Here is a 26,874-nt window from a genome sequence, read left to right on the forward strand (position 1 = left end):
ACAAATGTAATATGTATAAATAGTAATATCGATAGTAAAGTATACACCATCCTACATACCACTTTCTTTCTTTTTTATTTTCTGGAAAAAAACTTAATCTCTGAGCAATGGATGTATAGTTCTATCGCCTTATCCATTTTCTGAACTCAACATCTTACTAGTTATGGAGGAATGACGACTCACTTTTTTCAGGCTTGCAAACGGAAGTTTCGGAACACAAAATGGAGACAGACATCGTCGCTATGACCCTGACATCAAATACCGTAAAGTATGCACCACAGTGGCGTGCTAGTGCTGAGATGTAAATGACGATTCCGCTTCTGGCGAGTAGGCTGTCAAGCATGGTGTGGGTGAAGAGCTATATGAACTACTATGTCTGGGAAGGAGGTGAGGCAGAGGGTGTTTGAACGTTTGGAAGTACTCGTGTGTCAGTGAAAACAGAGAGCGGGGACTGAGTGGTGCGAGGATTCAGTGTGAGAGAAAATGATGAGGTGCTATATTAGACCCGTGATCCATGGAAAGGTTACGAACGAGAAGGACTGTAGTGGTAGGGAGCCAATTGGTGCATTTTTTAAGGCAATGGACTCACTTTTGTGGGAATGGGGTTCAAATGCACGTCCATGTTCCCACCGCACCTCCTAACAGCGTTAGTGATAACGAATGTAAGAAATGTATCGGCTACCATAACATCGTCCGCTTCCATAGGTACTTCTATGCGATGCTGTCCATGTTCCATGGTGAGGTTACGAACGGCTAGGATCACAGTGGTAGGGAACGAATTGGTGTAGGGTTTAAGGCACTGGGCAGTCTATTGGGAGAATGGGATTCAAATGCACGTTCGGGTTCCCACTGCAATTCCTAGCGGCATTATTGATGACTGAAGTAAGAAGTGTATCGGCTACCACAGCACGGCCCGTTTCCGTAGGTACTTCTATCTTGTCTCGACATATTTTTGTGGTTTTCCAGTTGGCCTTCCGTGCATTCCACTTCTACAAATTCTATTCCGTTAGACCGTTCGTAGGCTGGAAAATATATTAGAATAGGTATATGACTCGAATACATCGGAACTTCTAGTTCTTAGTAAGCCACAGCAAGAGAGGATAAGAGATTATGGTTTAACGGCCCCCCGACAAGCTCATTAGAGATGGAGCACAAGCCATCATAATATGTGACAGAGAACAGCCTTTTAAATGGAACTACTTCAATGTTAATTTTAATCGATGTAGTGAAATTAGTAAACAAAAGCATTGGCTGCAGGGTACACAGCGACCGTAGAAGCAAACCACTACAGGTCGCGTAATATTCTTGTTATTAATATGCGCTCTTCAGAGCATCTTCAGGTGTTTATTGCCCTGCTGGCAAGACGTTAAAGGTGTAAAGCACCACTCGACGTCATCAGCAACATAATGTGATGTGAGTTGGATGTTTGATGACACTGATTTAGGGAAACTTAGATATAGAAAGGATGTATGGAATCAGAACGTCGCTCCTCGTGAATGGGAATCCAGATCCCTAACTATTGCATCAAATTGCCACATGTTACGACACAAACTAACCCTGCTCGTCTTGTACAAGGAGAACTGAGGACTGCGCTTGGCCGTCCGGTGTGGTCGAGCAGTTCTAGGCGCTTCAGTCTGGAACCGTGCGACCGCTACGGTCGCAGGTTCGAATCCTGCCTCGGGCATGGATGTGTGTGATGTCGTTAGGTTAGTTAGGTTTAAGTAGTTTACGTTATAGGGGACTGATGACCTCGGATGTTAAGTCCCATAGTGCTCAGGGGCATTTTAACCAAGACTGCGCTTGGCTAGCCACATCCACAACAGTCGCTTAGTCATCATTCACCGTTAGTATACTTGCTTCATCGACTAATTCCAGATACACGTTTCGTTATCTACCTGTCCATTTATAGTCCAATGCCGGATGGTGTGTGTTAAAGTGGCCTTAAATCACTTTATGATTTGCACGGTCACAATTTAGGGCTCTTATCCTCGTACAGAAAATTACCTTTCGCTTCCTATATAGGAATTGCTGTAAACTGATGCAAGAGACGTAGTTACGTTCACAATAACTTTTTCAATGGCACACAAATGGACTTCCTTGATCGTAGTACTAGTTGCATCGATCTGTCGATTTGTAATTTATATTATTGTCGACCAAAATCGCTGTAATCGCAATCCGCATCTTCTACCCATTAATGCAGCTTGATACGCTGGAAAGGGTAGTGTTTCAGCTGGACGTAGCGACACAAAAGTTTCCGTTATTGCTTTGTGCCATGTTTAGTAACACGTTTACATTGCTTCTTATCCACCTAGCGTTCCAATGTAAAATGTTCATTGCATATTTAATCGTCTGCAGCTGTGCCTTTAGACGGAACCTCCTTAGCCACATTTTTAATGCATCAATGCATCTCAAACTATCTGCTATACGAATTATAAATTGGACTGTTCCGTCTACAAGCGTATTAAGTCACTGCTGGCCATCGGTTTCCTTTTAGTTGTAGCTGGTACGGACGGCTTCTAAATGCTTTCCCGTGTAAAGGTAGAAGCTCAAGCAATGAATTAAAATTTCTTTCACAGCCAGGACTTTAACCGGGGTCGGTTGCTTGATAGACGGATGTGCCAGCCATTACACCACCATTGCATCTGGCACAGGTGACCTACTGATCTGATGGAATAACATTTTCCTGGAGACATATTTTTCAATTTTAATTCATTGATTCATCTTAAATCCTTGAGAACCACATTTCTCCGGAAAAAATGTTGTTCCATCAGGTCAATACGTTACCGTGTACTCCCCTGGGTTCGTTGACATACTGGAGTCGTGTGTAATGACACAATGAATTCTGTCTGTAGCTTTATATTTTCCTCTTGGTGTGCTGCTCGATCGCGATAACGGCGCCGTGCACCCTACCACTTCATGTTTCCGTTTATAAAGCGATTTGTCTTTTGACGACCGATTTATATCGCCGTTCGCTGTTTTGTGGCTCTTGAACGCGGATTTATTCTTCCTCATCTGGCGAGAAAATACTTTTAGTGACATTACTTCTGGAGATGTAAGACCCTCAAGGATAGCCTCTTGTGGGATTCAGGGAGGCGCACCGAATCCGAATCGAATCCGCCCGTCGCATTAACGACGAGGGCTGGTGTGACGGCCAACCTGGACGTGGTTTTTAGGGTGTTTTTCACATACAAACAGGTGACTACTGGGCTGTTACCAACGTCTCGCCTCATTTACACGATTCGCATACGTTTGGATTACGTCTGCACACTTTCACATGCGGTAACACTAGACACAGATAGTTGCGGGACGCAAATTTCGTCGTGTCCCTTTATAAGCTGGCCGTGGTGGCTGATCGGTTCTAGCCGCTGCAGTCTGGAACCGCGCTGCTGCTACGGTCGCAGGTTCGAATCCTGCCTCGGGCATGGGTATGTGTGATGTCTTTACTTTAGTTAGGTTTAAGTAGTTCTAAGTTATAGGGGACTGATGACCGCGGATGTTAAGTCCCATAGTGCTGAGAGCCATTTCAACCATTTCCCTTTCTAACATTAACACGTCAAATCCAATAATTAACACGCCGATCTCGTGAAGATAGAGGCCAGAAGAAATGTATACATCATGTTTGTCGATTTGGGTGCGTGGCTTTATTGTAATGAATCAGTCTCGATGCGATATCGTTTCATATGTAGGTCCAGTGTCTCTTTAACTGAATTTTTTGCACGACATTATTGTGCCCGTCAACGCTTGGTAATACTGGAGACATATTTCATCAGCGACGATATATGTTTTGTTACAGTAACCTCAGTTTGCACAATCTTCTCACGTTGAAGTCATGTGATAGACGCCACATTGTCACAACGTGGGTACTAACACATAGTTAACCTAGTTAACCGGTCCCTATGTTCTAATTGTCGACAGGATGTTAATCAATAATCTTCCTTCCTTCATAATTAATCAAAGCGTAAATTGTTGTAGCAGTTAGTCACTAGCAGAGTTCAGGAGTTCAGTACACACCACTTGCACGTCTACATCTCGCTAGCATTAGATCGTGATCTGTAAAAGGCATTTTGGAAGTTAATTTTTTTTCAATAATGTTCTGAAAGAACACTTTAGTCATTCACCTAAATACGTGTCTATTACTTGCAGCAATAAGTTTGTGGCCAGATTAACATGCAGCTGTTTATATGGTAGGTCTTGAAGTATTATATACGAGTTTCTCGTCAGATCGTGAAAGCCCATGGGATGTGAACCGGCCGCCGTGTCATTCTCTGCCTTGCGGCGTTACGCGGATGTGGTATAGACGGTACTGGTCTCCAGGCCGTTTTGCAAACTTTACAAACAGTGGAGCCGATACTACTCGGTGAAGTAGACCTTCAGTTGACATCACGAGGCTGATTGCACCTCGTACCAGTCCTCTTACCAAGGAAAAATTCTTGGCAGTACCGGAAATCGAACCCAGGTCCTCTGCATAGTAACTATCAATGCTGACCACCCAGCTACAGAGGCGGACCTTAAATGGGTCTATATAAAAACCGCCAACGGCCTTGCCGTAGTGGTAACACCGGTTCCCGTCAGATCACGGAAATTAAGCGCTGTCGGGCTGGGCTAGCACTTGGATGGGTGACCATCCGGTCTGCCGAGCGCTGTTGGAAAGAAGGGTGCACTCAACATTTGTGACTCAGACGCTACTTGATTGAGAAGTAGTGGCTCCAGTCTGGTAAACTGACACACGGCTAGGAGAGCGATGTGCTGACCACATGCCTCTCCATATCCGCATCCACTGTCGCCTGTGGGATGAGGAAAACACGGCGGCCGGTCAGTACCGTTGGGTCTCCCAAGGCTTGTTCGGACTGAGAGGAGAGTATATAAAAATCGATTAATGCCAATGACTACACTACATTCTGTACCGCGTTATCCATTCGAAGTTGAGACTTCCATCTATTTTTGTCCCACTGCCATATTTAGAACGTATACACTTAATTGTGACATTTTCATGAAACGATCTTACGACAGTAGATTGAACATATCCATCGTCTCAGATTTTTTTCTCTGATGAAAACAGTTTCAGATCCAGGGCCTGTTATTCCACATAGTGCCTTTTGTTCAAATGGTTCAAATGGCGCTGAGCACTATGGGACTTAAGTTCTGAGGTCATCGGCCCTCTAGAACTTAGAACTACTTAATCGTAACTAACCAAAGGACATCACACACATCCATGCCCGAGGCAGGATTCGAACCTGCGACCGTAGCGGTCGCGCGGTTCCAGACTGTAGCGCCTAGAACCGATTGGCCACCCTGGCCGGCTGCCTTTTGTTGGTGTTAGTCTGAGTAGCGTTATGTTTCTGTGCTCCAGGAGACTGGAATCGGTTTTACTTACTAGTTTCATGTCCACTGGGTTTATAAAATCGTCTATTGCATCATAGTTTACTACGTTATACCCTGATGCTATTCGTTTAACGGTTCCACATTGTACTCGCAAGCCCGATGGGCGTTGTCTGCCACTTGCGCGTCTAGTAAATGGTTGTTCAGTATGCTTAACGCACAGCTTACATCACTGCCGTAACTAACGTCGCGGGCGGCCATGGACGGGGTTTGATGTACGTGAGGAACGACTCTCACTTTCTCTGTAATGCCCTCCAGGTATCCCCCAACGTCACTTAATAAGACCTGTACCATGTAGTCAACTTTCGGTGAATTCTGCTTGGAAATATTCTTTACCCAGGATATTGCGCAAGGACGGCAGCCACTTGCTACCGGCGAGCGCACGTGCACAGCCGTTATTTTACAACAGTTCTAGCAACATAGGTATTCACTTTGTTTACAATAGCTGGACAGTTTTATTAGCAGTGAACACAATTTACAAGTAAGCTCGTTTATTAAATGTAGAATGGAAGTGTTAAACTTTTTAAGTGCTACTTTTTTTGACGTTTTCCGTGTTGTTGTTTTCTCGGTACTCTATTGAAAGCCCTTAGATTTGTTTCAAGTGCAAATCATGGATAAAATGTATCAACATTCATTATTATATGGCGCATTGCCTTCGTGTCAAGCAGTACTTCCCCCTCGTAGTTCAAAGTGTCATGCATCAAGATCTCCTCCATTTATCCAGAGATAATTGGAAGTTAAGGAAACTAACTCAAAATTTCACAATATATGACACTATAAAACAGCGTTTCTACTGAAATATGTAAGTCCTCTTTACGTTTATTCTTTTCCACCGATGTGCATCTTTATTTATTTATTATGTATCATTAATTTCACTATGTTAACATTGTAAACTAAACATGAGAAATGGTTTTGTTTTAAATATAAAAGTTTGTTTTAAATGGTGTTAAGAATTTGTTTTGTTCTTGGACTTAGGATATTTGTCATTGTATCTGCTTTTGGGATGCTTTCAGTCTTTTATTATTAATGTCAATAAATAAATTATTTTATTTTACTAGCTAACAATTATTTATAAGAAACAAATGTATGAGAGTAGGTTGATCGTCTGCACTGTTGATCGTAGCCTGCAGTGGAATTTATTATATTTTGATCTTTCTAGGACTTCATTTCGTAGTTTGCTGGTCCTTATTTTATGCACAAAAGGTGACACTTATCATCGGGGCAATGCAAATAAAACGCTTTATCGTTATAATACAGCTTACAATTTTGACATTAGTAAGAAGCTGATAGGGAGACCATGATGCGTTGTAAGACCTAGACGGATAGTTTAAATCAATCACTTTATGTTAGGTACGAGATTTCAGAACAGAATTTAGATTTTTTGTTTGGGTGCGTTTCAGCATAGTAATACTTTTGACACAGGTCTAATTTAAGCTTGTGGCAATTAATAAAGCTGGAAAGCTCTAACAGGATGTACTAATTTTTTTCCGCCTGTGATTTTAACTGTTTCAGATAGCATTCGATCACCTCTGAGAGTAGAGGTGTGAGTGGAAAGAGGATGACAGGTAAAAATAAGTATATTCCTGGTGCACCTTGAGCAGTTCCAATCGAATTAGATACACAAGTGACTTACTACCGAGAAATAAATAAGAGGACGGTAAGAGACACGTAGCATGGCCAGTGGTGGAAATGAGACGATACAGTGCCGACATGTAAAACGAATAAAATAACTCTTGATGTTAGTGTTCAGTGCTTAGTTGTAGGAGTTGCTAGAGTGATTTATGACGTTAACAACAACATTTCAGCCTAAATTTACTCGTATAGAACGCATTAGTGCAATGTCTGTATTTGAAAGTGTCTATAAAACTGAATGCAATGTTCCTTCTAACTTGCATGCATGTACGACGGAACACTGCATCGAACTTTACAGACTATCAAATACATACATTGCACTTAAGTATTTAATGCCAAAGCCAAGGCAACCTGACAAGAAAGTTAAACAAACCACTCCCTGTGAGGGAATCATATAACTGTGCGAGCACCATGCGAAGTAGAAAATGGAATGTGTGGAAGTTTAGGTCTGTCCGAGGAAAGTACGCAGATAGTAGAAGCGGTAAAAAAAAGAGCGCTCGCGTAAAGCGGGAAATCGACTACTGAGCCCGCGTGACGCTTCCCCCCCCCCCCCCCCCGCCCCCCACCCCCTCACCACCTCCTCGCAGAGTGAAGCCCAGCTGAGGAAGGTCGCCGCCGCGCCTGCACAGCACCCTCTCCTACAAAACGTCTAGAATACAGTGATTCAGTGTAGTGTCACACTTGTTTTTGTGTTAGTGCCATCGAATGTCATCGCCAGTGCCAATGAATAGCGGAGAAAGGAGAAAGTAAAAGGAAGAATTAATATCCTCTGACTACCAAAAAAAGTGTTATATTTTCATCAAAACGCTTGGAGCTTTATTAATTGCATATTGTTTTGCAGTGTCACAAACTGAGGTCACACTATGATGTCAATGTTTCTTAAATTTTCTGGGAAGTTATACGCTGTACGTCCATGAAGATTATGTTACTGTGAAGTGACAAAACCTCTTCTGGAACAGAATGTTATGGAATGGGATCACGCAATATAGTTAACGGCATCACTGTTATGTCCTCATTGCTTCCGAAACCCTAGAGCTTCAGGAATCGGAATCGGTGGTATTACCGAGAGTAAAGTGGCTCTACATTCTGAAAGGCTGACAATCTACATCTACATCCATACTCCGCAAGCCACCTGACGGTGTGTGGCGGAGGGTACCCTGAGTACCTCTATGGGTTCTCCCTTCTATTCCAGTCTCGTAATGTTCGTGGATAGAAGGATTGTCGGTATGCTTCTGTGTGGGCTCTAATCTCTCTGATTTTATCCTCATGGTCTCTTCGCGAGATATACGTAGGAGGGAGCGATATACTGCTTGACTCTTCGGTGAAGGTATGTTCTCGAAACTTTAACAAAAGCCCGTACCGAGCTGCTGAGCGTCTCTCCTGCAGAGTCTTCCACTGGAGTTTATCTATCATCTCCGTAACGCTTTCGCTATTACTAAATGATCCTGTAACGAAGCGCGCTGCTCTCCGTTGGATCTTCTCTATCTCTTCTATCAACCCTATCTGGTACGGATCCCACACTGTTGAGCAGTATTCAAGCAGTGGGCGAACAGGCGTACTGTAACCTACTTCCTTTGTTTACGGATTGCATTTCCTTAGGATTCTTCCAATGAATCTCAGTCTGGCATCTGCTATACCGACAATTAACTTTATATGATCATTCCATTTTAAATCACTCGCAATGCGTACTCCCAGATAATTTATGGAATTAACTGTTTCCAGTTGCTGATCTGCTATTTTGTAGCTAAATGATAAGGGATCTATCTTTGTATGTATTCGCAGCACATTACACTTGTCTACATTGAGATTCAATTGCCATTCCCTGCACCATGCGTCAATCCGCTGCAGATCCTCCTGCATTTCAGTACAATTTTCCATTGTTACAACCTCTCGATACACCACAGCATCATCTGCAAAAAGCCTCAGTGAATTTCGGATGTCATCCACCAGGTCATTTATGTATATTGTGAATAGCAACGGTCCTATGACAGTCCCCTGCGGCACACCTGAAATCACTCTTACTTCGGAAGACTTCTCTCCATTGAGAATGACATGCTGCGTTATGTTATCTAGGAACTCTTCAATCCAATCACACAATTGGTCTGATAGTCCGTATGCTCTTACTTTGTTCATTAAACGACTGTGGGGAACTGTGTCAAACGCCTTGCGGAAGTCAAGAAACACGGCATCTACCTGGGAACCCGTGTCTATGGCCTTCTGAGTCTCGTGGACGAATAGCGCGAGCTGGGTTTCACACGAACGTCTTTTTCGAAACCCATGCTGATTCCTACAGAGTAGATTTCTAGTCTCTAGAAAAGTCATTATACTCGAACATAATAATTTCCGGGTGAACGTTGTGCTGACCACATACTCCTCCATACCGCATCCTAGTGACGCCATCTGAAAAAAAAAAAAGATACGGCTGCCGGCAGCATTGCATGGTCCACCGTATCCAACCGTGGATTTCTTTTAGTGAGAGAGAACAATGGTGAATTCTCTGGAAACTGGCTGGTTATGGTGTGAGTTCTGCTCTGTGATGAAGGTAATTGCAAGTGAGAAATTTAGATGATACATGCATGGGACAGGGTGTTATAAGAAAAAGGAGATATGATGTACAAGGATTGGACAAAAATATGGAAAAAAAGCGAGAAATTCATGTTTGAACATAACACAGACGCTAGCAACACCTGCAGGTTGCACTATTGTGTTTGACCCCGAACGAAACCTGTACAACGTCCTTAATACTTTGGGTGTGTGATTCGCGATCAGAACAGTGTTCTGCGTAATTGTGAGTACATTATGTCGGAGGTCCTTGCATTAGAACGTAGGCAAATTGTTGGTGCTAGTACTGAGCGTGCTTCTAGCCACAGTGTTTGGTGTTTCAAGTGGCACCACATCGAAGATTTACACCGCACACAGGGTAAGGGGAAAAACGTCATCCGCTAAGTCATACTGCGAACGAAAGTAAGTGTTGAGTGATGAAGACGGACTATCACTGAAGAGGATTGTGTCGAAAAATAAGAGGACTACAACTGCAAAAGTCACTGCAGAACTGAATGTCGCACCCTGTGAGCTCCAAAACAACACGACGGAAAATCCATGAGGTGGGAATTGCAGGGCCAACTGGAATTCCAAAACCACACATGAGCGATGAAAAATCCAGTAACAGGGAAACGTGCCGCCGAAGCAGTAAGACCTGGACTATGGAGCAATGGCAGAATGTCATTTGGTAGGATGAATCTTTTCGTACACTGTTTCCAACTTCTGGCCGAGTTTGCTTCCGAAGAGTGAGACATGTCGAGGGTTCACTGATGATTTGGTCAGCCATATCGTGGTATTTCATGGGCCGCATATGTACTCGGCAAAGTCACATTACTGCCAAGAATGATGTGACCATTTTGGCTGATTAGGTCCATCCCATTGTACAATATTTGTTCCTGAATAGTGGTGCTGTGTTCCAAGAAGACAGGGCTTGATTGTCCAGCACTGGTTTTGTGGGCACGAGGATGAATTTGCCCTGGCCACCAGTCTCCAGCTTTCATTACTACTGAGGCTTTGTGTCCTACTTTGGAGAGAAGAGTGCGTGATCGCTATCCATCTCCATCGTCGTTACCTGAACTTGCCACTATTTTGCAGGAAGAATGTTACAAAACTTCCTTAAAAACCATACAGGACCTGTATGTATCCATTCTGGGATGACTGAAAGATGTTTCGAATGCCAACAGTTTTCCCACCTTTTGTTAGGCATTGAAATGTGTTGTCTTTTTGTTGTTTACATATTTTTGTCCTCCCCTATATTTGACGGAAGGATCTGACTGTGGAGATCTTGGAATTAGGAAATATATTTAAGGAAGGTAGGAAGGGTGTCTTAATACACTCCTGGAAATTGAAATAAGAACACCGTGAATTCATTGTCCCAGGAAGAGGAAACTTTATTGACACATTCCTGGGGTCAGATACATCACATGATCACACTGACAGAACCACAGGCACATAGACACAGGCAACAGAGCATGCACAATGTCGCCACTAGTACAGTGTATATCCACCTTTCGCAGCAATGCAGGCTGCTATTCTCCCATGGAGACGATCGTAGAGATGCTGGATATAGTCCTGTGGAACGGCTTGCCATGCCATTTCCACCTGGCACCTCAGTTGGACCAGCGTTCGTGCTGGACGTGCAGACCGCGTGAGACGACGCTTCATCCAGTCCCAAACATGCTCAATGGGATACAGATCCGGAGATCTTGCTGGCCAGGGTAGTTGACTTACACCTTCTAGTGCACGTTGGGTGGCACGGGATACATGCGGACGTGCATTGTCCTGTTGGAACAGCAAGTTCCCTAACCGGTCTAGGAATGGTAGAACGATGGGTTCGATGACGGTTTGGATGTACCGTGCAATATTCAGTGTCCCCTCGACGATCACCAGAGGTGTACGGCCAGTGTAGGAGATCGCTCCCCACACCATGATGCCGGGTGTTGGCCCTGTGTGCCTCGGTCGTATGCAGTCCTGATTGTGGCGCTCACCTGCACGGCGCCAAACACGCATACGACCATCATTGGCACCAAGGCAGAAGCGACTCTCATCGCTGAAGACGACACGTCTCCATTCGTCCCTCCAATCACGCCTGTCGCGACACCACTGGAGGCGGGCTGCACGATGTTGGGGCGTGAGCGGAAGACGGCCTAACCGTGTGCGGGACCGTAGCCCAGCTTCATGGAGACGGTTGGGAATGGTCCTCGCCGATAACCCAGGAGCAACAGTGTCCCTAATTTGCTGGGAAGTGGCGGTGCGGTCCCCTACGGCACTGCGTAGGATCCTACGGTCTTGGCGTGCATCCGTGCGTCGCTGCGGTCCGGTCCCAGGTCGACGGGTACTTGCACCTTCCGCCGACCACTGGCGACAACTTCGATGTACTGTGGAGACCTCACTCCCCACGTGTTGAGCAATTCGACGGTACGTCCACCCGGCCTCCCGCATGCCCACTATACGCCCTCGCTCAAAGTCCGTCACTGCACATACGGTTCACGTCCACGCTGTCGCGGCATGCTACCAGTGTTATAGACTGCGATGGAGCTCCGTATGCCACGGCAAACTGGCTGACACTGACGGCGGCGGTGCACAAATGCTGCGCAGCTAGCGCCATTCGACGGCCAACACCGGGGTTCCTGGTGTGTCCGCTGTGCCGTGCGTGTGATCATTGCTTGTACAGCCCTCTCGCAGTGTCCGGAGCAAGTATGGTGGGTCTGACACACCGGTGTCAATGTGTTCTTTTTTCCATTTCCAGGAGTGTATAAGAAGGGATGGACGGGATATGGTAGAGAAAGTAGTATGGATAAACCTCAGGGAGTATCTCACGGACTAGGCGAGGGGGATCTTTAAAATTGCCCTGTGGAAGGATGTGGAGTGAGATGAGAGGAAGGTGGGATGAGGTGATGCATATGTGGCAGCAAGTCAGTGTTCTTAAATATAGGGGATACGATAGGATCGCAAGACGAACGTTTGTGGGAGACGCAGTACAAGCGACGGTGTTCTAGATACTTGTGGAGGATATGGATTGAACAAGGCAGGTGAATGCGGAAAGCAATGTGGAGAGCATGATATTGAAGTGTTTTGGTGGACTGCTAAAACTTGGAAGGAGTAATATATGTATGGGTGTCTCATCTGTATGGATGATGGCAGTAGGATTTATACCCCACTTTCATTCATATTGCAGTTTTAGTATGTTGTGAACTTTTACTTGGTTGATAGGTTGAGATCCCAAGTTAGGTACGGACCGAGTGTTAGTCCTAGATTATTTAATGATTTAGTTATGTGGGCAGGAAGGTTATCCAAATATTATGCGTCAGTTTAAGATACACACTATCAGATTAAACGTGTCCGAGAACCTCTATGTCATTCATAATCGACCACTACATATCAGGAGAGGTGGACCGGCCTGTATAAAATGAGGCGGGGAGTATTGTATTTCAGTTGAGATGCAGTAACAGCGGACTGCGACGATCAGGAGAGACTTCTAACGTGGACTAGTCATTGGATGTCACCCGATTAATAAATCCATCAGGGATATACCAACCCTTTTGAAGCTGTTCAACTTGACTGTTGGTGATGAGACTGTGAGATGGAAATGCCAAGGAACAATCACAGCTAAACCAATACTGCATCTACTGACGAACAGAGACCATCGAGTATTGCGGAGGGTGGTTGTAAAAAGTCGCAGGAAATGAATGGAAGAAATCACTCGTGAGTTCCAAAGTGCAAGTACAGCAGCCAGCTCAATGACTGTGCCTAGGAAGTTGAAAGGAATGGGCTACAGTTCAATGATCGAGCAGTTCCTGTTATGCCACACATTTTTGTAATCAGTCATAAGCGACGTTTGAGCCGGATGACTGGAACTAAGGATTTGCTTTGATGAATCACGCAGTACCCTATGCTAATCAGATGGAAGAGTTTTGGTGTGGGAAATTCGTGGAGCAATGTACCTGCCATCATGTGTAGTGCCAACAGTGAAGTACGGAGGGGTGTGTTACGATATGCTGGTGTTTTTCGTGGTCAGGGAGTGGGTGCCTTATTGCACTTAAGAGAACGATAAATGCGAAGCATATGAACATATTCGACAGCATTTTGTACCGCATACAGTAGAGGAACAGTCGGAGATGTTGATTGTTTGTATCAGCATGACTATGCACCCTGCCAAAAAGCAGCATGTGTGAGACAATGTTAGTGAACAATAACATACCTGAACTGGACTGTCCTCCACAGAAACTTCACGTGAACCCAAAGGATTGCCTTTGGTATGAGTCAGAATGTACACTGTGCCCCTGATCCCAGCGTCCAACGTCACTATGTTCTCTGGTTTTGGCTCAGTCACATACCTCATTAATAAAAGTGTCCCTAGCAGAGGTCAAGCCATCGTAAAGGGGGACACTGGACGCACTCCACATTAGTGTCAGTAGTAAGTGTCAGGATACGTTTGATCAGATAATGTATGCTACAGAGTTAGCGCTGATAGTACAAAACTGCAGGCATAAGAAAAGCTCTGGCAGAAATTCATGTGGTGGAATTTGACGAGCAACGACAAGACATTAATTAACTTACGCAAGAACTTCCTTTCACTAGAGCATGTCGATCAGTTGGTGACTATTTGTATAGTTTGAGGTTTCATGATACAAAATTCTAAATAAATAGTAAACTCTTAATACAGCTGAATGTTGTGAAATAGCTATATGACTGGAAAAAAGCGTTAATACTGCTTTGGTGAAGTCTGCACATTAGTTGGATGATACGACGACCTACGAATATAACTTTGCAACATTCAAAAAATAATGATCAGTAATATTACGCTGAAGAACTAAACAAAGTGGTACATCTGTCTAATGTGGTGTAGGGCATGGCAGGGACGAGACTAATGTCTCAAGTAGTGCTTGAGGGAATTGACACCAAGAATCCTGCAGGGCTGTGTATTAATAGGTAAGAGTACGAGGGGGTGGAGATCTCTTCTGTACAGCACGTTGCAAGGCATACCAGATATTATTTATATTGTTCATGTCTGGGGAGTTTGGTGGCCAGCGGAAGTGTTTAAACTCAGAAGAGTGTTCCTGAAGCCACTATGTAGCAATTCTGGACGTGTGGGTGTCGCATTGTCCTGTTGGAATTGCCCAAGCCCGTCGGAATGCACAAAGGCGATGAATGGAGGCAGGTGATCAGACAGTATGCTTAAGTACGTGTCACCTGTCAGAGTCGTACCTAGACGTATCAGGCGTCCCATATCACTCCAATTGCACACGCCCCACACCATCACAGAGCCTCCACCAGCTTGAAGAGTGCCCTGCTGACATGCAGGTCCATGAATTCAGATGATGTTCAGATGTGTGTGAAATCTTATGGGACTTAACTGCTAAGGTCATCAGTCCCTAAGCTTACACACTACTTAACCTAAATTATCCTAAGGACAAACACACACACACACACACACACACACACACACACACACACACACACACACACACCCATGCCCGAGGGAGGACTCTAACCTCCATGAATTCAAGAGGTTGTCTCCATACCTGTACACGCTCATCCGCTCGATACAATTTGAAACGAGACTCGTCCGACCAGGCAATATGTTTCCAGTCATCAACAGTCCAATGTCGGCGTTCACGGGCCCAGACAAGGCGCAAAGCTTTGTGTGGTGCAGTCATCAACGGTACATGAGTGGGCCTTCGGCTCCGAAAGCCCATATCGATGATGTTTCGTTGAATGGTTAGCACGCTGATACTTATTGATGGCCCAGCATTGAAATCTGCAGCAGTTTGCGGAAGGGTTGCACTTCTGTCACGTTGAATGATTCTCTTCAGTTGTCGTTGGTCCCGTTCTTCCAGGATCTTTCTCTTGTCGCAGCGATGGCGGAGATATGATGTCTTACCGGATTTCTGATACTCATGGTACACTCGTGAAATAGTCGTACGGGAAAATCCCAACTTCATCGCTGCCTCGGAGATGCTGTGTCCCATCGCTCGTGCTCCGGATATAACACCACGTTCAAACTCACTTAAATCTTGATAACCTGCCATTGTAGGAGCAGTAACCGATCTACAACTGAGCCAGACACTTGTTGTCTTGTATAGGCGTTGGCGACCGAAGCGCCGTATTCTGCCTCTTTACATATCTCTGTATTTGAATACGCACGCCTACACCAGTTTCTTTGGCGCTTCAGTACATATCACATTGGTTACTTGTATTCCTTCTCGCACCGCACTACCGACGAAGGGAGACGGCGTCAAGCTATCCACACCCAATCTACTCCAGACCCAAGCTTACATATGTCGTCAACCATGCGTCTACAGCCATACTCGTACATCCATTATGTAATTTCCGTAAGGTGTGACATTTTACATGCAAGTCGTTTGCTCGGTGTCGGCGGATAAATAAGATTCCGCAGTGCAAATCTAGGTGTCAAAACCATTATCTAGGATACGCACGCATGCCAGCAACCGTCTCTCGAGTCAAATAAGCGGCTTGCGAGTGAAATATTCTTCACCCCTGGGAGAAGACCCAGCTCATCTATGGCACTGTCGACTCCTCCCATCGCTTTGAGGTTGATGGAAGACGCGGAAGATGCGACTCTTTCCCTTGCGAACAGAAATAGCATGATGAAAAATGCGTGTGGCTCTCGCGGAGAGCACACGTTTTCCCGGGGCCGTATTTCTGTGGCACACGCCTAAAGCTGGCGACTGATGCAATAGGAGACGCGGTTTGTCGCTTCCCACCAAGACCCAGTTACAACCAACCTGGCGGCTTGGTGGCTACGTCGATTTTCCAGAAGGGCAGCTCCATTGAGTTTTTCCAAAGTCCAGCTCTCCTTTGCAGTAGTCCCGACTGCTGATACTGCTGGTGCAATTCCTTAGTAGTTCATTGCCGTCATATATATATATATCACTGGTCAGAATGACGTCAAATTGCAATGTATTATTATAGAAGAAGGGGGAAAACGTATGGCAGAAGTAAAATAAATAGTTACAAAACGTAGCAATAGATGGCACTCTAAGCATCGTAATTTCATAGCAGTCGCCTGCAAATGACAGATGAATCGTACAACAATGCCTAAGGTGTACGTTTGACGTTCAACAAACTGTACTGCTGAGTGTGCATGGATGTACAGGTGTGATACTGTTAGTTAGGTAAGCCCATGCACTACGGCAAGGTCATATCCCATCGGATGGGAAAAGTCGGTTTTTGATTGTCCTGAGGCCAAAAACGCATAAAAAGCATCACTCACATCAGTTTTTTATTTGCCTTTAGGCCAAAAACTGCGTAAAAAGCATCAATCACTTCGGTTTTTAATTATCCTGAGGCCAAAAACTGCATAAAAAGCATCAATCATAATCAAATCGGATTATTAATTTCCATGTGGCTGGCGCAAAACATGTTCAATATGCTGTCCACCGTTTTCTGCAACAAGTTGAAATAGAGAAACAGCATGTTCCACAGCTGATCGAAGTGATTCCGGGGTTACGTTCAGAATGTGTTGCGCAATGCGTTCCTTCAGTGAAGAGAAGTTTGCAATCGGAACTCTGAATGCAACAGCTTTGAGATAGCCCCACAGCCAGAAGTCAGACGGATTAAGATCAGGTGATCGGGACGGCCAGGCTGTAGGGAAATGACGGCTGACAATTGTAGCATTTCCGAAATGACGCTTCAGCAGCTGCTTAACTGGATTTGCAATGTGAGGAGGTGCGCCATGTTGCATAAAAATGATCCCATCCACACGTCGACGCTGTTGGAGAGCTGGAATGACGTGGTTGCGCAAAAGACACTCATAGCGCTTACTAGCGAGTTACAGGTAACAGGACCGGCAACACCTGTCTCTTCGAAAAAAATATGGCCTTATGATAAATGATGCCGTAAACTCGCACCCACCACACAGTGACCTTTTCAGGATGAAGTGGTACTGGCTGATTTGCGTATGGATGATCCGTTTCCTATATTCGACACTTCTGTGTATTGACATATCCTGCAGAAAATCTTCCACGGCCAATCATTGTCCACTTCCATGCGAGCAAGGTCTCTCTTGCTGGCAGGTCAACAGGAAGCAACTCGTGCACATGGGTAATTTTGAATGGATGTTTCGTAGGATTTTACGCTCCGTGCTCACGGGTATGTGCAATGTTCGGGCAATTCTCCGTGAACTACACGTTTGCACACCACCACACGTCTCGTCCTGCATTGCTGTGACCACTGCTTCCACTGACGTCGAATCAATTCGTTTGCTCCCTCTACCAGGTTGCACACCAAAAGAATCCGTCTCCTCGAATTTCCGAATCATTTTCTCCAGATCCACGACAGCCATCGGACCAACGCCTTTTTTCAAACCCTTCCGTGTCCGGGACTTCTGCAGAGCGATGTGTGCACAGTCATCATTCTTGTAATACATCTTTACAAGCAGAGCGCGATCCTGCATTGAGACAGTCATGGAGAACGTCGCAGACGCGAAAGGAAGAAAAGCCGTGTACCCGGCGTGTTTGTACCAACTTCAATGGGTCGTGCGCATGACAGGTCTGTACATTTAGGTATTCGGACACATACAGCGCCATCTATTGACCAATTTTCACACTATTATTTCTGCTTCTGCCATACGTTTTCCACTTCTGCGATAATATTCCGTTGCAATTTGACGTCATTCTGACCAGTTGTGTTATTTCTACAGCGTTTTGAAGATTTAACTTTAGTTAGGGTGATTCTTGAGCATGATTCTTATCCATGATGATAAGAATACTCGACGTTTGAAGGTTAGTAGCAAAATTTTAGTCTTTGTTTTCTCCACTACTTTCTCGTACGCTACTTTTCCCCATGCTACATTCCCCTTACCAAACAAAAACTGCAGAAAAAGAAGGAGATTGCACTACATCACCACACCAAATTGGGATATTCCTTGAGATCTCACTCTCCTCTTTTATATCACTCCCTTGTATTAGCTACCCACAATTTTCGCCTTGATCTTATTTCTATCAGTCCGTCCTGCAGTGGTCTCCTATGTTTTGTTTTACTTGCTTCCGCTTCCTAATTCTTTACATGCTGTGTATTTTGTGTAGCTGCTGTATTGTTTTTGTTTTGGATTTTGTTTCTCCCTCTTAATATTATTCCTTCCTTTGTTCTTTGATATGGAGGCGCTTGGTTGCTGAAAGAAGACTGCTCAAAGGACATGGTAAGTTTGTCACTTAACTATTACTACATCTATATTTCATCTTTAGAGAACTATGACTCCTTTTTTGTCTAGATTCCACACTTTTTACTGGTACGTACATTACCTTAGTCGTCCAACAAGATCTCAACTCGCCTCTACAATATCTTCTCTTAGTTCAAAGCCTTCTAAAACAACGAATACGACAGTGCCAGGGTACTTTTGACACTGGTTATTCACACGTATGAGCCAGAAGCATCACCCTTCCTCTCTCATATCAAAACTATTAAAAGCGTCTCGCTTTGAAGTTCGCTCTAAATTTCGAGCCTCTGTAAAACTTCGCCAGTCTTGGGATAGTGAAGGAAAATGCATAACTGTTCTCACCAGCACTGGGAGCGGTAAAGGACTTTAAACACAAATTCCGCGTAAAAGAACATGCTAAGTTCTTTGTCTAGCGCTTTTCTATACCTTTGGTATTCTAGCAAAAGGTCTTAAAGGGGATACAGACTATCCATGATCAAGGAATGATCATGCTGGCAGTTAGTTCATCCAGCAGTCCCTTGCTAGTCGTACCTGAGAAGGATGATATAATATTCGTGGTGTTAGACTCCCGCAGATCAACATCATCATTGCACAGAAATAGACAAGCCAGAGAATCTCAAGGAACTATTACAAAAATTCCATGGTGTTAAGGTTTTGTCGTCGATCAACCATCGTTCGAGTTACTGGCAAATCAAATGAAATCCAGCATGCCACCAGTACACTGCATTCCTTTTTTTCATGAAATAGAATCAATTTAGGCGCTTACTTTTCAGACCCAGTATATCGTCTGCTGCTTTTACTCACAGGCTGGATAACACGCTTAACAAGTCGTTCCAGCAATGTGTCACGTGGTACATGGATAACATTCTGGTAGCAGAGAAATCTTGAGAAGGATATGATCTGGTACTGAGACGTTTGCTCTGTGCATTCCTGGATAATGGCATCATTTTAAATCTCTAAAAGATTAAATTTTTCGGCCATATTATCACTAAGCCACGAAACAGTTTCATGCACCAACTACGAATAGGCAGGCCAGTTTGGGGTTATTAAAAATTCTATAAACGTTTCATACATGCAGAGAACAACTCCCAACATGAGTAACTTAGAAGTACATTTCCTTGGTGTACCGAAGCAGCTTAAAACACTTTAGAGAGGCAAGGCTTCCGGTCCCGCTTCTATACCATCAGGCTCCTTTCAGAGTATACTGATACAACAGCTCCATACTTAGCAATTATATACAAAAGCTCGCTCGTAGAATGATCCGTACCCAGAGACTGGAAAGTTGCACAGGTCACATCGATACCCAAGAAAGGAAACAGGAGCCCTCTGCTGAATTACAGAGCCATATCACTAAGGTCGATTTGCAGTAGGATTTTGGAACGTATTTTGTACTCGAATATTATGAATCACTTCGAAGGAAATGAGTTATGACAAAAAACCAATACTTTATTCAGAAAATCTCATTCTTGTGAAACACAACTAGCTCTTTATTCTCACGAAGTAATGAGTGCTATCGACGGGAGACATAAACACATTCAATATTTTTAGATTTCCAGAAGGATTTTGACACCGTTCTTCACAAGCGACCTCATACTAAATTACGTGCCTATGGAGTATCGCCTCAATTATGTGACTGGATTAATGATTTCCTGTCAGAAAAGTCACAGTTCGTAATAAACGACGGAAAGTCATCAAATAAAATAGAAGTAATATCAAGCGTTCCCCAAGGAATTATTATAGGCCCTCTGTTGTTCCTGATCTACATAATCGATTTATAAGACAATCTGAGAAGCTCTCTTAGCTTGTTTTCAGATGATGCTGTCATTTACCGTTATGTAATGCCATCAGATGATGAAAAGGAATTGAAAAATGACTTAGGCAAGATATCTCTATTGTGCAAAAAGTTACAATTGACTCTAAATCATTAAAAGTGTGAAATAATCCACATGAGCATTAAAAAAATCTGGTGAATTTCTGTTATACAATAAATCACACTAATCTAAAGGCTATAAACTCAACTAAATACTTAGCAATTACAGTTACGAATAACTTAAATTTAAACTATCGTACAGATAATTTTGTGGGAAAAGCAAACCAAAGATTGCGTTTTATTGGTAGAAAACTTAGAAAATGTAGCAGATTTACTAAAGAGACTTCTTACACTACGCTTATCCGCCCTCTTCTGAGTTTTGCTGTGTGGTGTGGGATCTCATAATATGGAATTGCCGGAGGACATCGAAAAAGTTCAAAGAATGGGAGCTCGTTTCGTATTATCACGAAATTGGGGAGAAAGTGCCACGGATATGACACACGAATTAGGGTGACAGCCATTAAAACAAAGGCGTCTTTCACTGCGGCGGGACCTTCTCAGGAAATTTCAGTCACCAACTTTTTCTTCAGAGTGTGAAAATATTTTGTTGGTACGCACCTACACAGGGAGAAATGATCATCATAATAAAGTAAGAGAGTTCGAAGCTCGCACGGAAAGATTTAAGTGTTCGTGTTTCCTGCGCGCTCTTTGAGAGTGGAACAGTAGAGAAATAGCTTGAAGGTGGTTCGATAAACCCTCTGCCAGTTACTTAAATGAGAACTGCAGAGTAGATATCGCTGTAGATGTAGATACCTAATAACTTTCCTCACTCATACGTGCTGAAATTTAAGACTGCCCCAGACTTTTCCTGTATTTTCTATGCAACTTCTGCATCTAACAATAATCCACCATGTTGAGTCTGAGATAGCGGGCTGTCTGGGAGACTATCTGGATTTTCATTCTACAACCCCAACTCTACACATAAATTCAGGCAATTTGATGCAATATATTCACGATCTACTTGCTTTTCAAAACTAAGGTCAATTGCTGGGTTCTTTCGTAACACTATTTTTCTGCTTCCCAAGTCAAGGATGGCGTGGTTCTCATTTAGGGAATCGATAACGAAAATCATGTCAGTCAACAGCATAGGCATCACCAAAAGATCCCACACTAACTTGTAGTCTTGGAAGATAAATTCAAGCCACATCTGCTGCCTATCGTCAATATTTTTTTTCCATGGATTACTCTCCTTTTCTTGAAGACAGCACCGGCCAGTGCCCATTCTCCTCACATTTCCTAAAAGCCACATCTGAGAGCACCGAGATTTGACTAATGCTATCAAAAATAGCCTCATACCTTACACTGCCTAGTGGTACAGTAATTACGTCTTGTAAATTCCTCGAGCTCACACTCACCTTTTATTCTAGCAGTAGGTTCCTCATATTATCGCAATACATCATATTTATCTGTCTTCATTCGATGTTCGACACGGTTCCTCAATTTCCATACCAATGTCTCCTTCGAATCATTGAGATACTGGGCGATCATTACTATGCTTTGGAGGTCAGTGGATCGAATCTCCACAAGATCGACCGGGCCGCTCTTTCCGATTGTTCGATCCCTGGTCAAACCGATGGCGGTACCTATCATTACTCCAGCTCCATTTACCGCGATTTTGTTGCTATGGTCGAAAATGACTTCTATCCTGACGGTGTCAGAATGTCGCAGCATTCTGGTGTTCAGAAATCCTAAACAATCCATTTGTCCGTTTGTCTAAGCTCAAAGGAAACCGACCTCGTCCCTAGCCGCGCGTGCTCCTATGCTGCGGCACGAAGAAGAGCAACCATCTTGACATGGGGGTAGATTTCAGCAAGGGAAGAGATGCCTGTCACACTCTAGCTATTCAAAGCTCTGTCCTAGGGAGTCCTTACAAAGACGGAAACAATTTGTTTGTAGTGAACGCCGCAGCGTCAGCTCGACTCGACGTAATACTATGTAAACAATTCCCGGATTTGTCACCTTACTACAAACAAGAGGAAGGGCCGTTCCCCAGTCTGGCCCGCGCCTCTCTGGTGCCGAACAGCACACCATCTGAAGCATTTGTATTTGCTTTCCAGACCTCCTCACTCCAACAAATTTTAAAGTGAAGCAAACGGCCTGATGTAAGAGGAAACGCTTGAGATACCAGTGTGATGCTCTCCTGTCGTCTTTTCAGAGGGCTCGCGTAGGCTGGCATACACAGTATGCTCCTACTCGTGAGGAGAAAACTTTTCCCTTGACGTAATTGTGCAAACGGCTGCCCGCTGCCTGCAGTTTGGGCGAGGCCAGTCCATAACAAAACCATCTATTTAGTTACGCGTTGAAAAGTTATTCCTTTTGCAAACAAGTAATAAAAACTGCTCATGTTTCACAGTCATAAGAAGGGGAAGGGAGGTACTACCACTTGACGTTTTACAATTGCCTCTGTTGCTTCGCGAGTTCGACATTTATTCTTGTGACCAGAGTGAAGCATATTTTTAGCGTACGAAACGACTCAACCAATGAACTGGCTGAGTGTTTCGGGTTTGCGAATCGGGTGGCCTTGAGGAAGCATTGACTATAAACTAGATTGCAAGCGGTCGCTTGCTTTAATCATAAATATATCTCGGTGTGATGCCAGATGTTATTGTCTTTACATAAAGATAAATATTATAATTTTTTGAATCTATGAAATTAGTGAATTTACTCATGGCATATTTGTTGCCTATGACGATGACCACTTTCAGAACTCAAATTAATAAGCAAATTATCTAATTTAATACGACTGAATTTTGAATTGCTGGTGTATACATGTATCACCACAAAAAAATAAAAACAGAGAATAGTTGAAAGAGTATGAATGAAAAAGGTAGCTTATTTAAACTACAACCGAGGTGTTAAATCTTACAAAAACAATGAGAAACATAAATCAGGAAAGGGATGGTGTTTGATTGGCATAGCATTTATAGGGGGCGGAAACTATACAAATTCTCCCCTGAATTAGTCCCTCTTACAACGCAGTCTGACTTTGTTTACATGAATCCACAGTGACGCCTGATTCTATTCAAATGGAATCAACAACGACCAAGTGCACCACGAACCATGGTTCACGGAGAACAGGGAGCTGTGAATGTCATTTAACAACCCCTCGCCGGTACACCAGTACTTTACCCTTTCACCTTGATTCAAGCGGCAGAAGAAACGGCACGCTGTAGGCGATGAGCGGCTCGCTGCGCCAGCTGTAATGTTCTGACGCATCCACGAAAACTTGAAAACTACTGGCGTTCTGGTTAGTAGAATGTGGGAATCCTTCTGAGTCCTGAAATCCTGGCAGATTTCAGTGTGAAGCGCACCCGTTGGCAGGTCTGGCCTTCCAATTTGACTCACAGGTACGACGGCTCGTGCTGGAATTGTCAAACGTCAGATGGGCGACTCAGGACGGATAAGTTCACCCTCGTGACACACGATATGTCTGAGATGATATGCAGTTCCACCGTCGGTGCAGTTGGAAACTGCCACTGGCTGTTAGTTCACCACAAGTCTCACCCACTAGGGAAAGACCTTAAGTTCTGTACCAGGGGAGGAACAGAAGACGAAGAAGGCAAAGAATCCCCATCACTTTCCTCCAAGCCTCAGCGCGGGAGTCATATTAGCAGAAAAAAACTGTTCCATGTTGTACAAACCAGTTGAACTATCGTCTACTCACTAAATCTCCCCTCTTGACTGTTCTGCGACCCTGGTGGAGAAACCAGACACAGCATCAGAGTTCCCACAATGGGGGAGCAATCCTCTGCTTTGCATATCCTGAGTGGAGCCAATCAGTGACTCAAAATCTCTCTTGTCTGAAAAAAGATTTTAGACTTGGAGGGCGTCGTTTTCGCTGTAAGCATGGCCATGTTTCGGCAAAGAAAGGTCTACCTAGACGGGACTACATTCCCTCATTTTTGGAGAGCTCTAATTTTTTCAGGCTGATCATTTCCAATTTCTGAAAGAAGACTTTTAAGCTTCCCAGACAGTCGTGTGTGTGAGATATACGTTTCTGCTGCTCGCTAAAAGAAACTGGCGACTTCTTGGCATTGGGTGAAATACAGTCTGGCCTCCATTAAACACGTAAACTAGCCACTCTGTTCGTATCATCCCAGCTTATAACATGAGAACACTCGTAGTTTTAAGGCCATCCTAACATTTGCACATAAGCTCAGGTTACAGCGCTCTCTCTTAAATGGCTTCCTCCATCCACTTTCTGCCAACTGGGCACCTTTCTGACGGCCTGTAACCTGGCCCGGGTAAAATTTTTTGCGAACCGGCGCCCTCCTGTTCCCGCCCTAAGTGGGAAGAGTGGTGTGCCGTGGCCCGAAGTCCCTCTGCAGGTACAATTCACAGGGCGCTGGTTGACAAACCACGTGCACAACCAGGTCGCTGGACACAACATTTATGGCCCGCAATCCATCTTTCTCCCAGTTCTCTGTCGTCTCTACTGTGGCCCCTTGGGTACAAGTTCTCTATAGGCTACACATGCAGCTACATAAACACTCTGCACACAGTTTACTCTTTACTCATGCAAAAAAGTCGTAAACGATACATACCAAATGTAGTACTTTGGAACACGGAGATCATCACCTAAAATATGAATATTAATCTTTCTGACAGTATACTTAATGTGAGAGAGGGCGTGCCACCTCTCGAGATACATCAAGGCTAAAATGGTTCAAATGGCTCTGAGCACTATGGGACTCAACATCTGAGGTCATCATTCCCCTAGAACTTAGAACTACTTAAACCTAACTAACCTAAGGACATCACACATCCATACCCGAGGCAGGATTCGAACCTGCGACTGTAGCAGTCACGCGGTTCCGGACTGAAGTGCCTAGAACCGCACGGCCACCGCGGCCGGCATAAATCAAGGTAACAACATGATGCCCTTATGACAGTTCACAGCTAGTAACGTTTTTAAATTACGGATGGACTAAAATCGCTTAATAGAGGAAAATCACTTTAGTCGAATGAGATACCTCTAAGATTTTACAGGGATTATTGTCCCCTTCTAGCACTAATTTATCTTAGGTTGATAACTTGACGAAAGTTACCTAGTAACTTGTAAAAAGTGCATGTCATTCCTGTTTCCGCGTGGAGTCATAGCATGGATACACATTGTTACAGGCTTATATCGCTGACGTTAATCTGTTCTAGAATTAAGGAACACATTTCATGCTTATGCATTATGGCGATTTATGGAAAATGAAAATCTTCTCTACAAGAATTAACATGGATTCCGCAGAGGTCTTGCGAAACTCCGCTCGCACTGTTCATCCAAAAGATTGAGAGTGGCCGGCCGGTGTGGCCGAGCGGTTCTAGGCTCTACAGTCTGGAACTTCGCGACCGCTACGGTCGCAAGTTCGAATCCTGCCTCGGGCATGGATGTGTGTGATGTCCTTAGGTTAGTTAGATTTAAGTAGTTCTAAGTTCTAGGCGGCTGATGTCCTCAGATGTTAAGTCCCATAGTGCTCTGAGCCATTGTTTTTAATCAAGAGTGCCATAGACATCGGCACCCAGGTTGATAGTGCATTCCTGGACTTTTGGAAAGAATTTGGTGCAGTTATGCACCGTAATTTAGTGAACAAAATACGTGCTTACCGAGTCTCGGAACAGATTTGAGACCGGATTCAGGACGTTGCTCTTAACGGAGGAAACTCGACCGATAACTAGATAACTTCTGGAATATCCCAAGGAAGTGTGATAAGTCGAATTGTGTTTGCAGTCTATGATTTACAATGATGCCGTTGGTAACAGAGGAAGGTCCATGAGGCTGTTCGTAGATGCCGCGGTTAAGAAGTCTGTGACGTAGAGCAGGAAGAGCTCCAGAGGATTGAGGATTGGTGTAGGAACACGTAATTTAACCTGAAAAAATAAATGTTAAGTATTGCACATAAATAGGGGAATAAATTTACTATTGTGCGATTGCCATATTGTTGACAAATCAGTGGAAACAATCCTCTTTTTCGTGTCCTCTATCCTGTATCTTCACGGGGTTGGCATGCTAATTCTAGGATTTGGCAATGCCAGTAGCTGGGGGCCATCGGATGCCCTTCCCACATGGGAAGGAATTTGTGCATCTCTGAGGCTATTGTATATGTCAGCTCGGTATTCACCCAGTAGTAGGAGAGAAACCGCCTAAAATCCACATGCAGGCTGGACGGCGAACTGGTCTTCGTAGTTAATCCGTCGGACGTATGCGATCTGGGGCGGCGTGCTAGCGCGCACGGCTATCCGGGCGCGTCGAATCACTGGAAAAGTAATTGCCGTAAATACC

Source organism: Schistocerca gregaria, chromosome X (assembly GCF_023897955.1).
Source record: "Schistocerca gregaria isolate iqSchGreg1 chromosome X, iqSchGreg1.2, whole genome shotgun sequence".
NCBI classification, from domain to species: domain Eukaryota; kingdom Metazoa; phylum Arthropoda; class Insecta; order Orthoptera; family Acrididae; genus Schistocerca; species Schistocerca gregaria.